Below are 11,840 nucleotides of genomic sequence, written 5' to 3'. Positions count from 1 at the left end.
CTAAGGAGGCCTCAACAAAATCATTTGAGGGACGCGCTTCTCGAACAGGTATAAAAGGATCCTTCTTCCTCGCGAAGAAGGGGACGAAATTCTCTTTTTCCTGTAATCTACTATAATCTCTCTCAGATCTCATACTAACTTTATCGTCGGAGCTTCGTCCCGGGATCTCCTCCCGGACGTCGACTAACGACCATCTCTCTTTTTTGTACTGTGATATCAGGAGAAGATACCTGCACAGATGTCTCGTACAGTTCCAACTCAATCCTCTCCAACATATCACAACATTTACAAAGACAAGTTGGAGATTGGTCTGGTGGTAAAAGCGTTGGTTTATTAAACTAAGGGTCTTAGGTTCGAATTTGTTTGCTTACCTTTCATTCATTTTATTTTGGAAGTTACTTAAACATATCCCACATCGCTCATGGATGAAACTAGGCCAACTTTCCTCTCTTATATAATCCCGACCATCCTATTGCTTCATATTAACTCTACCTTTGAGTCCAACATTAGCTGGAAGATCAAAACTTTAGCAAACTTCATGTTTATATAAGTGATTAGCTAAGATGCATTAAGAAATAGTTTGGAAGTGAGTTTAAATTATAAACCGAAGGGCCCCAATTTTTTTGTTTGCTTAGAGCCCCCAAATTGGTTGAGTCACCCCTGTTTATGAGTATCTATTTATATGTATATTACCTAAAACTTGGATAAAGATAACATAAAATAAATCCATGAAAACATCCACTAAACATTTATATTAATATGCATGAAACCTTCATTTAATGAATAAAATCATGAAAATATCCATACTCATCATGGTAATTACCCAACACATCAAGATGGCCCAAGAAGTGTATAAGCACCAGAGACCAACTCTTACACCAAAACTCCTTCATGATGTTTAAAGAAATAACAAACCAAAATGAATATCCAAATAATGATCGGTCGAGTCGTGTATCATCCATCATTCAAAGCTAAGAATACCCACACAACATACTCAAATGGAGACAAATCTAAATAATGGTAGCAAAACCAATAATGGTCGCTTCAAATCTAAGTGTATAATTTAACAAAAACTATAGCCCATACATACCAAACAAACAATCCCAACACCTTTATACAAATTTAGAATGAAACATCAACATGAACAATTCTCTTATACACCCCAACTGAATCTAAAACGTCTCTAACCCATACATACACACCTAAATTGTAACATCCCAAAAATACGAGCCAAAAATTTCATTTTTTTTTAAAACATATACTTTGCAAAACATTAGAAATAAAACATTCACCGATCATATCATTTCATAAAAGATGTTGCGTGTCTGGAAACCATTTTATAAAACATAATAATGTCAGAGTACAAATCCCTAGGAAGATCTCATAGTGCGGAATATAAAGCATGTATGTGATGTGTCGCTACCGCGCCAGCTCCTTCCCCTTCAAAGAAGAGGTACCTGAAACCAAAACTGAAAATTGTAAGCACGAAGCTTAGTGAGTTCCCCCAACATACCACATACCATACAATCACATAACATACATATATTGTCAAGCATATCTGGGTGCCCGACCTACCCCTTCGGTCCTCTCGACCGGGTATAGACTAGTCTATCTGGGAGCTGGCCTCCCCTTCGGTCCTCTCGACCGGATATTGACTAGCATATCTGGGTGTTGGTCTCCCCTTCGGTCCTCTCAACCGGATACTGACTAGCATATCTGGGAGCTGGCCTCCCCTTCGATCCTCTCGACCGGATACTGGGGACTATTTCACCCCTACTACTACCACATAACACATATATCACATAATCTATCTAGCATGGCTGGGCATGACCGCCCCTTCGACCCTATCGACCGGTATTCTGGGGGACTATCTTCCCCTTATTGTCACTAGCACATAGCATCATATCATACTAGCACAATAACATATCACAGGTAGTAGCAACCCTAGATGAATATCACAGAGACAAACATCTATCATACAATTCCTACTGGTGGGTCGGCATTATGGCCGTAGACCCACCGCTACTAGAAGGTAACTCACCTCAAAGTAGCTGCTGATCTGCGTGGGAACTGACTGTCTTCTGCTGCTGCTGCCCCGGAAATCCTCCGTCTATACTTCCCACAAAACACTCAGTCAAATACTGCTAACCGACCTCAGGGTAAAATGACCATTTATCCCTAACCAAGCCAAGAGTCAAAGTCAAAGTCAACTTCCAATTGACCCGACTCGCCGAGTTGGCTTGCCAACTCGCCGAGTTCCTATCCATTCGATTGACCATAAACCCGTCTCTACTCGTCGAGTTAGGCATTGACTCGACGAGTTTTCTTCTAACCGATGTCCAATAGTCCTTCATCCTACTCGCCGAGTTGTATGAACAACTCGTCGAGTTCATCTTCATCTGAAGAACATTCTATGCTGAGACTCGCCGAGTTGTATGAACAACTCGCCGAGTCTGTTCTTGAGGCAAGAAGATTGTCTTGGACTCGCCGAGTCAGGGCATTGACTCGTCAAGTTACTTCATGGGTGAGTCTGGCTTCCGACTCACTGAGTCACACCCCATGACTCACTACTCCACTCCGCAAACACGAAAAGGGAGAAAAATCGGGGACTCGCGACTCGACTCACCGAGTCCGATGAACGACTCGCCGAGTCTATCACATGCAAATACTATATACTCGATTTTGCTTGAATCCAGCTCATGCCATACCTAGATCTGGGTTTCTAGGGCTTGATTAACACGTAAAGTTTCCAACTTTACGTGTAAATAAACACCAATGAACGTTTTAGGGCTCAAAATGCACTAAAAGAGTATATCTAGGGCTTTCATGCAATATGGCTCCATAAAGGCAGTAGATCCGAGCTCCTGGAGCTCAATCATGCCTAGATCTAAAGGTTAATCAACTTATTCCAAACCCTAATTCATAATCAAGCTTGGAAATGGCTCAAGAAGGACTTTAATGGAGCTATAAGGGACTATAAGCATGAAAACAGAGGGAAACTGAGTTATACCTCAAGGAAATCACTGAAATAACACCAAGATGTCTGGCCTCCTTCTTCTCTTCTTGATCTACTCTCCTTTTCTCTCAAAATCTTCAAGAAAACACACCAAAGCACTTCAATCTCACAAGGAACAAGGGGTGGACGATATAGGGAGCTCTGAGGGTGAAGGGGGCGAGCTTGGGGGCGCATAAGATGACTTAAATAGGGTGCAAACCCTTGAAATTAGGGTTTCATCAGACAGTGGGGACTCGCCGAGTCCAGAATATGGACTCGCCGAGTCGCCAACTTAAACGTGCTCCATCTCCTGTCTCTACTCGGCGAGTCGGGCCTACAACTCGCTGAGTCCAAGGCTAAAAATGCAAAACACTTAGATAAACTTTACATACCAGGAACCAGGTGCTACATAAATAGACTAGAAAGGTGAATAAACAATCATTGTTTCAAAAGACGAAACTGAAAGGGTGAAAAATATCAAGTATCCAAACCTCAATAAACTTCTCTAAATAAATCAATAATGAGATCATGGGATCTCCATGCAATTCCAGAGAAGAAAACCTCAAACAAACAGAATGATCCTCCAGATAACCACACAGACTTATATATAACATGTCAATCCAACTTGTCTATGTCAAGTACGACAAGCAAAAACCTGACACCAAATATACGGAAAATATAAAATCATATATAGTTGTTGAACATGAACTAATATCATACAAAGGGTTAATCAAGAATGTCATGATGATGTTTGGGTTTATGCTAAAATATAGGGTATGTTGGATCAGTTATGTGTTATTGGATTTGTTAAGAAAAAATTCGACTTTTATTTTGTTTTCTGCCTTCACTTGTAGCTGATGTGTAATGTGTTATTAAGCTTTTGATATTTTATTAGTGTTTTGTTGTGATCTATTATGTGTTCTTAAGCTTCGACGTGTCTATATGTACGTTTCTTTTAGTTGTGGGTAGCAATAAAATTTTGGTGTGTGTATATGTGTGTTTGAGTGACAAGAGAAAAAGACGATGGTGGGAGAAAAGGAATTAAACCCTAATTTTTGAACAAACACATGGACCAAATTTGTAGTTTTCTCATAAACTAATGACTTATTTTATATATTTATTTTATTTATAATAACACTAAGTTGTCTTTCTTTATTTTACTCTTATTAGGTAACTACAGACACATATTATATGATAGAAGCACGTACACATAAATAACATGAATATGAACATTGACAACATGAGTTGGAACTAAAACATCAAACATGAAACAATAACAATAAGTGGATAATAGGAACAAGAATAAAAAAGCATAAACACAAACTAGTATACACTCATGTCTGATGTCGCAAAGGACATCAAGGGCAATTGTACTTGATGTGAATGTAATAATTGTAGTAGTAACAATGTATGAAACATCCCAAAAATACGATTCAAAATTTTCATTTTTAAAATCATTAGTAAAACCCTATATCCTCATCATATAAAAATCATAAGACATGTATCTCAAAATATCATAACAAATGTCAATGTATCCAGGGACGCATCTTTCTTAGGGCCAGGAGGGGTCTTGGCCCCCCCTGAATTTTGAAAGTTCAAATCACACCCTTATAGTTTTATTAATTAATTAAGGTGTATAATTAAAAGAGGTTTAATAAATCCATAAAAGTGTAGGTTTACAATTTAATTGAATTAAAAGTATAATTGTTAAATTTGACCTCCTAGTATTTTAAAAGTGTAAAATACACCCTATACTATATATAACATTAAAAGTCTAACATTGGATATATGTATGAGTAAAAGTCAGTCTTACCGTTAGTAGGCCTCATTCACGAAGCTGGTCTATAAGGGGTATTTAAGGAAATTGCCTATAAAATGGCGATTGCATGAGTATCCACTCTTACCCACCGCAATCTTGACTAGTGGAGGGTCGTTAGCCGAACGGGTAGGATAGGACAAAACCTTCCATTATAAATGTTTTACAAAAGTAACTAAACCTTCCATTATAAAACTTAAATTTCTTTTTCGTTTTTCATGGTGGAAATTAGTGAATCGTCATTCACTTACCTTCAAATATTCTGCAACTAGATTACGGCATCCCTTTTCTAGGTTGTAGCGTATTGTGTTGGGTCCTAGCCTTAGTATCTCATTTAGGTGATTTACTAAGGACTCAATCAATCAACTAACTTGAATATGTTTTCACCCGTTTTGTAGATGTCAAAGTACGACAACTATGGTCTTCCCAAATCCCGTGGAACAAGCATTCCACATAAAGATGATATTCCACGATTTGATCGAGGAACAAAAGATCATGCTTCACTTCCTCCACCTCCTCCAATTATTCTCCCTAACCCACAAGTTCGAAGACTTGAAAAGTTCAAGCTCACTCAAGCCCTTTTGGCAAGTAAACATAAAGAAGGAAAGTCGGTGTGTGCACACTTCCTAGGGATGAAGTCACACATTGATAGGTTAAGAATGTTGGGATCCGTTGTCTGTGAGGAGATGGATGTTTATTGGGTTCTTTAGTCACTTCCTAACTCATATAGTGAGTTCGTAAGAGAGTACTATATGATGAACTGCGACGTGACCCTTATAGATCTCACCTATATGCTTATTGTTGTTGAATCAGCAATGGTTTGGTGCAATAGAAAAGCAAAGTTGATTGGTGAATCTGCCTTCAAGACCTCTATGGATATAGACAATGGCAACGAAAGACATGCTATAATCAAAAAGTTTGATCATAAGAGAAAGGCAATGTCTGAAGTAGTTCCATGTCCTGTTCCAAAAGAGTCAATTTGTTTTTATTGCCAAGAGAAGGGGCATTAGAGACGAAGCTGCCCTATTTACCTAAGAGATCTAAGAGATGGGAGAGTCAAAACGTATGGCTCTACTTTAGGTAAAATCCATTGACTAAATCTTTAAGCTCCTATTCTAGATTCTTAATACATAATCTGATAAGATTACAATTGATGTTTTGTAGGATCAAAGAAAAGAGAGGAAGCTTAAGGGAAGAAGTGAGCAGAATCTAACCGTGAAGAAATGGATTTCGATCGCATTACTTGAAGATTAGATTCTTGATCTACTACTTAGAGTTAGAATTAGATTACTAAGAAATATGTATTAGCATAGTTTTTCAATGAATTGCATTGTAAGGACAAATTTTCCGCAATGAAATAAATTTTGATTTTATATTATTTATTTATCCTTGCAATGGCATGCATGAAAATTGATGTTTGAAGGTTTCTAATATTATCAATAATGGATTTGATTCTTAATTATGTTGTTTGTGGAAATGTCGAAAATTTATCAAATAAGGAAAGTTTCTCATCGCCCAAGTTTCAATTGGACAGAAACTTGGAATCATGCAACTTGGTTGCACGATGAATGAGAAATTACATATTTGGAAATTAGACTAATTCATTGACAAAGTTTCAAGTGAAGGACTAGGAGATCGAGTATACAAAGTTGCGTGTTGATCAATTCCACCATAAGAGTAACAAAGATATTCGTCATGATTTACTAAAGGTTTAGTAAATATGATTATACTTATAAGATTAAGTGTAATTCCGAATTGATTGAAAAAGTTTAAATCAATAGCAGAACGAATAAGAAGAATCAAATAGGCAGAAAGATAAAAGTTTCTCCATTCTAGGAAGAATGGAAAGTACCTTTTATGCTTTATGATAGGTCTTAATGATTAAGAACCATATCTCAATTGATCCTCTAAGCGAATCTTAGTACAATTGTATGTCTAAGAAGAGGAATCAAGAATTGAAGAAATGGTTAAATCAAGAAGTCAATCATACTTCGTTCCAAAACAAATATTAGAGTTAAGATTGTGACATTGAGTGAAAAGTATTCATCAAATGTGGAAAGTTGTGATGTCTTGGATAAGACAAAGACCAACTAGGACCAATTTATGAAGTGTTTTGATAAAAACTACACTAACTCTTGCATATTTGTTTGTTAAGAAATGTTTATTGGAAAAAGAATCTTATATGTCAAGGAGTCAGTGGGAGTCTTAATGGTCTTCAAAGGTTTCAAGAACAAATCAAAATAAACCTTATCGATCATCACTAGCACACGAGTTGAGGTTTACAACCTATCGTATTGACACTATTTTGTTTCTGTGCCATTCCAATTGAGTTAATTATGATTGTGAGTTCTATGAGTTCTCATTTGAATGCATAAAAGGCAAGGACCTTGATCAATGAAAAGTACATTGATAAGAAAGGGTGAGCTGCATAACTACTTGGAAGACATGGTGGGCAGCTATGCTATCATAAGGCAAGAAATCAAGATTAAGAAAGTTCGGTCCATATGAGTTTGAATTTGTCGTAAACTTTGGTTTTGACAAATTCACATGGATAGGAACACATACACCATTAAAATCTAAGTGTCATAAGATTCCCTCCTTCATGAACATGACTGTGAGGAAATGTTTTCACTAAGAAAGATATTAAAAGGATAGTGATTGTGAAAAATTGTATTCTCGAATTCGATTATGGTTACGATATCCCTTTCCATGATTTGAATTGTGAGGTTTGGCAATTAGTCTGAATTGTTTAGACACACATATGAGCTATCTAAAGGAAAGTTGTATAAGCTTAGATAAAGGATTATCAAAGCATTAGGTATTAGAAACATGAACTTAAGAAATTCAATAAGTATTGTTTTTCTAGAAGTTAAGCTGGTTTCTGAATACATGTCAAAGCTAATGGGAGCATAAGTGTTATGTTTATAATAATCATCATGATAGTGGGAGCATAAATGTTATGATTGTATGATTATTATGGAAAGTATTGCAAGTTAGCAATATTAATTATAGAAAACAAGAGTTATACTTTGCAGAGTCGCAATAGTTGAAAAGTTGTTTTGCTATAATTAAGGGAGAGAATATTATGCTACATTTCAAATCTAAAGGCTTAGGTTGTGGAATGTTAATAAATTTAGTCAAGGATACATAGTGTGTTCTCAAATTTCGATTATGATTACGGCATTCCTCTTCATAATTCGAATTTTGAGAACGTAGCACATAAAATATTATGGCAAAAGATTGATAAAGTATCAAATCTTTATGTAAGACATTATGCATCGTGTCCCATACGCTTCAGGTATAGGATCGTTTGCAAATGCTATAATATTTGACCATTCTAAAATTTTCCAAATGTCTAGCGCATTTAGAGGGAAAAAGGACAAGAATCGGTTTTGACTAAGATAATTAAACAACTATCAAAGGACAATCCAAAGTTCGCCGAGGATTGGTCGCTTGTGAGTAGTTGGAAGTATAGTATTGGATGGACCATATCGACTTTATTATGAATAGATAAGATTCTATTGAGAATGAGTCGTCATATGGTAAGTATGGAAAGTTTTTCATATTGGGAATTGAATATTGAAAATCTATGTCTAGATTAGAAACTTTTATGCAAAAGGATGTTCAAATGAATGTACTTTGAGTGAGAGACATCATATCTAAGGAATTGTATTGTAACAATCTCCGATAGAGGACTTTGTAACACCATTGGCAATAGTCATTGTGACTTTTGTGCTATGACATTACGAAAGGATCATTGCATAAAATGTTAGAATCTAGCATATTCTATAAGTGGCAAGAATTTGATATTCTTTCACTTATGAAAAAGGATTTGGAGTTGTGAAATGAGTATGATTGGAAATGTGTTCATTTGATCTATTTCACAAAGTAAGAACCATAGATAAACATTGTGTGCATGCTAAGAGCATGGGACAAGTGTTGTAATAATTCAAGTAAAAGGTTGATTACCCGAAACAACAAATAATGAGTAATCGATATGGTGATAAATAAAAGGTGTTTTATTTATGCTTAAAGGTTTGAGGCCATATGGGATTAGTATTATTCTTGTGTTTCACTTTGCATGTTTTGACTTCCTGAATAATTTAATTGGTTTAGAACAGTCAAATTATTCGAACGGGCCACAGTCGTTTCATATGTTGGAAGTAGGTATGAATAAAGACTGTCATGAATTGGTGTGTGGATTGTCTAAAGAGTATTAGTCATAAGCAAATGTTTGCTGCAACGTTCATGAGTGCTTATGAATATGATTTGAGCATTGGATTAAACCCACGCTCACTTGGATCACTCCATGAATTGTATCACAAGTGATTGGTGAGACGATAATATCTTATATTATTGAAACCGAGATGTGTGAGTTGTATCTTGCAAATCGGTTGCACATTGATAATATGTAAACGCACCAGTAACTTGGTGTTATAAAACATATTGTTGTGTGTGATTCGGTGAGTAAGTGCAAGCGAGCATTGAATCAAAGTTTATCCGTTCCTTTTATCCAAAGTAGGATAAAAGCGATATCTTTGGGCCCCTCGATGATTTAGTGATGACAAACGTAAATGCTCGGCCGGGCTAGGGCTAATTTGATTTGTTCAATTAGTCAGTCGTCATAAATCGGAAGTCGAGAAATAGTACAGAGAGAATGATTAGAAATCATGTCTTACGATATCTAGAATGGAGGAATATATGATCCCTTATCTAAAGGACACGCGTATCTGATAGGATCAGAGTTGACAACGGCTTTGGAAAGCTACAATTGCAGATCAGGATCTGAAGTCATACGCATAATAGTTATTAGACTTATCCAAGTGGGAGACTGTTGGATTAGTGTCTAAGTCCATAACTATTTTGGTATGTACTTGACCCGATGGTGCATGGTCCTTTTGGGTTGCCTTCACCAAAGCAACTTGATAGGATGAATTATGGAGAGAAAGGATTAAATATGATTTATTAATATATTATGAGAATAATATATTAAAGGAGAAATCATATTGTTTAATTAATATTAGTCAAGAATTAATTGGTAATTAGTTTTGTGACTAAAAGAGATTAATTAAATTTAAGGGACTGGAATTGTAATTATAAGATAATTGCAATTGGGCTATGGATTGCCTTATATTATAAGGTTGGACAAATTCTATGGGGAAACCCATTAGAAATCGTCCTAGGCCTTTAAGGAAAGGAGTCCATGGGTTGCTTAGGGCTTAAGCATCCAAATTAGGGTTTCCTTGTTAGATAACCCTAATAACCTCACTATATATAGAGCCCTTATGCTCCAAAAACGTGGTGAACTAATGGTCTAGGGTTTCCACACGTTTTTGAGAGCCTCCTTCTCTTCTCTTCTTCATCCTCTTGCTCTTGGTGTTTGTGAACCATTAGAGGAGTGACATTTGTGATTCTAAGCTTTCTAAAGTCATTAGAAGGAGGATTTGAGATTCTTATTGCTGCGTAACAATCAAGGTATGATCTAAACCCTAATTATATGTTAAATTGATTATCATATGCTAGATCTAGGGTTTATAGTCTTGGATAAATTGCATGTACAATAGAGAAACCTAGATCCAAGCATTAGGGTTTGTATGAGCACATAGGATGTTCTTATGATTAAAACCCATCACATACAACATAACATATAAGCTAAACATTCATCGGGCTTGCCCCGACATCGGACCGAAGCCCGGAACACATAACATATAAGCTAAACATTCATCAGGCTTGCCCCGCAATCGGGCCAAAGTCTGGAACATATAACACATAACATGCAAGAATCACAAAGACATCAAGCATATATATAAACGTTTCTTGAGACCGCCCCGACATCAGACCGAAGTCCGGAACATATAAGTTACATCGGGCTATCCCCCGGCATCGAACTGTAACAGCCCGGAATTTCAGGTATTTCTTTAAATTATTTTTGGGCACATTTAAGAGGGAACTCGGCGAGTAGGTGCATGACTCGCCGAGTAGGGCCATGTCTTGGTCGCAGTCGCAGATACGCGACTGGACTCGACGAGTCCAAGTAAGGACTCGGCGAGTCGACGCTGTTTCAGCTGAACCCTAGCCGTTTCATTTCTGATCGTATATAACGATCTTATGGCCGTCATGTCGCGTCTTTTGGCCGGTTGAAGATCCCCTGGGAGTGTGTGAGCATCTGAAGCAAGAGAGAGGACTTGAGAAGGCTTGAAGAGATTGTTAGACAAGGAGGAGCAAGGTGGTGATCAAAGGAATCGAGTACTGGAGGTTTGGAGACACAGGGAACACGTTTCCAGGTAATCTTCGGATCGAAATCTGTAACTTTTACGTTGTATGCGAGTTTAGGGTTTAGGAAACCCATTTAAGGATTTGTTAGATTATATTGTTGTTATAAGTGTTAAAAACCCCTGTAATAGTATATGTGAAAGTCCAGGAAGCCCTATATCTATATACTTCGAAATCATGCGAAATACAGGAGGCAGCGGATTGATTGCATGGCGAGGACTCGCCGAGTCCAATGATCAGACTCGGCGAGTAGCTTGAAGATTCACTAGAACTCGCCGAGTTGTTCTTCAGACTCGGCGAGTAGCTTGAAGGTTCACTAGGACTCGCCGAGTTGTTCTTCAGACTCGGCGAGTAGCTTGAAGATCTACTGGAACTCGTCGAGTCGTTCTTCAGACTCGGCGAGTGGTGTCAGGGTGTCTATACTCGTCGAGTTACCCTTTGCACTCGACGAGTCCGGTCAAGATTGACCGTTGACCTGTATATAACTTAGTAGGGTCAGTTGTCTTGTTTGATAAGATCATTAACAAAGGATGTGGTATTATAGGGAACCTGCGGATTAGCGGATCGTGTGCGAGTAGCTCGAAGAGTCTATAGCTTGCATACTACGAGGTGAGTCTTCTCACTATACTTCACCCGGAAGGGTTTGACTGTGAGACCGGAAGGTCGTATGTGTTATATTCATGCTATGTCTAGAGAGGTAGATGCTTTATATGTGATGTGTGCTTATATGTGATGTATGCTTATACGGGCCGGAAG

This window comes from Lactuca serriola, chromosome 3, assembly GCF_051521515.1.
Source record: "Lactuca serriola cultivar US96UC23 chromosome 3, Lser_US96UC23_V15, whole genome shotgun sequence".
In the NCBI taxonomy this organism is placed as follows: domain Eukaryota; kingdom Viridiplantae; phylum Streptophyta; class Magnoliopsida; order Asterales; family Asteraceae; genus Lactuca; species Lactuca serriola.
This window is presented reverse-complemented; position numbering follows the sequence as displayed.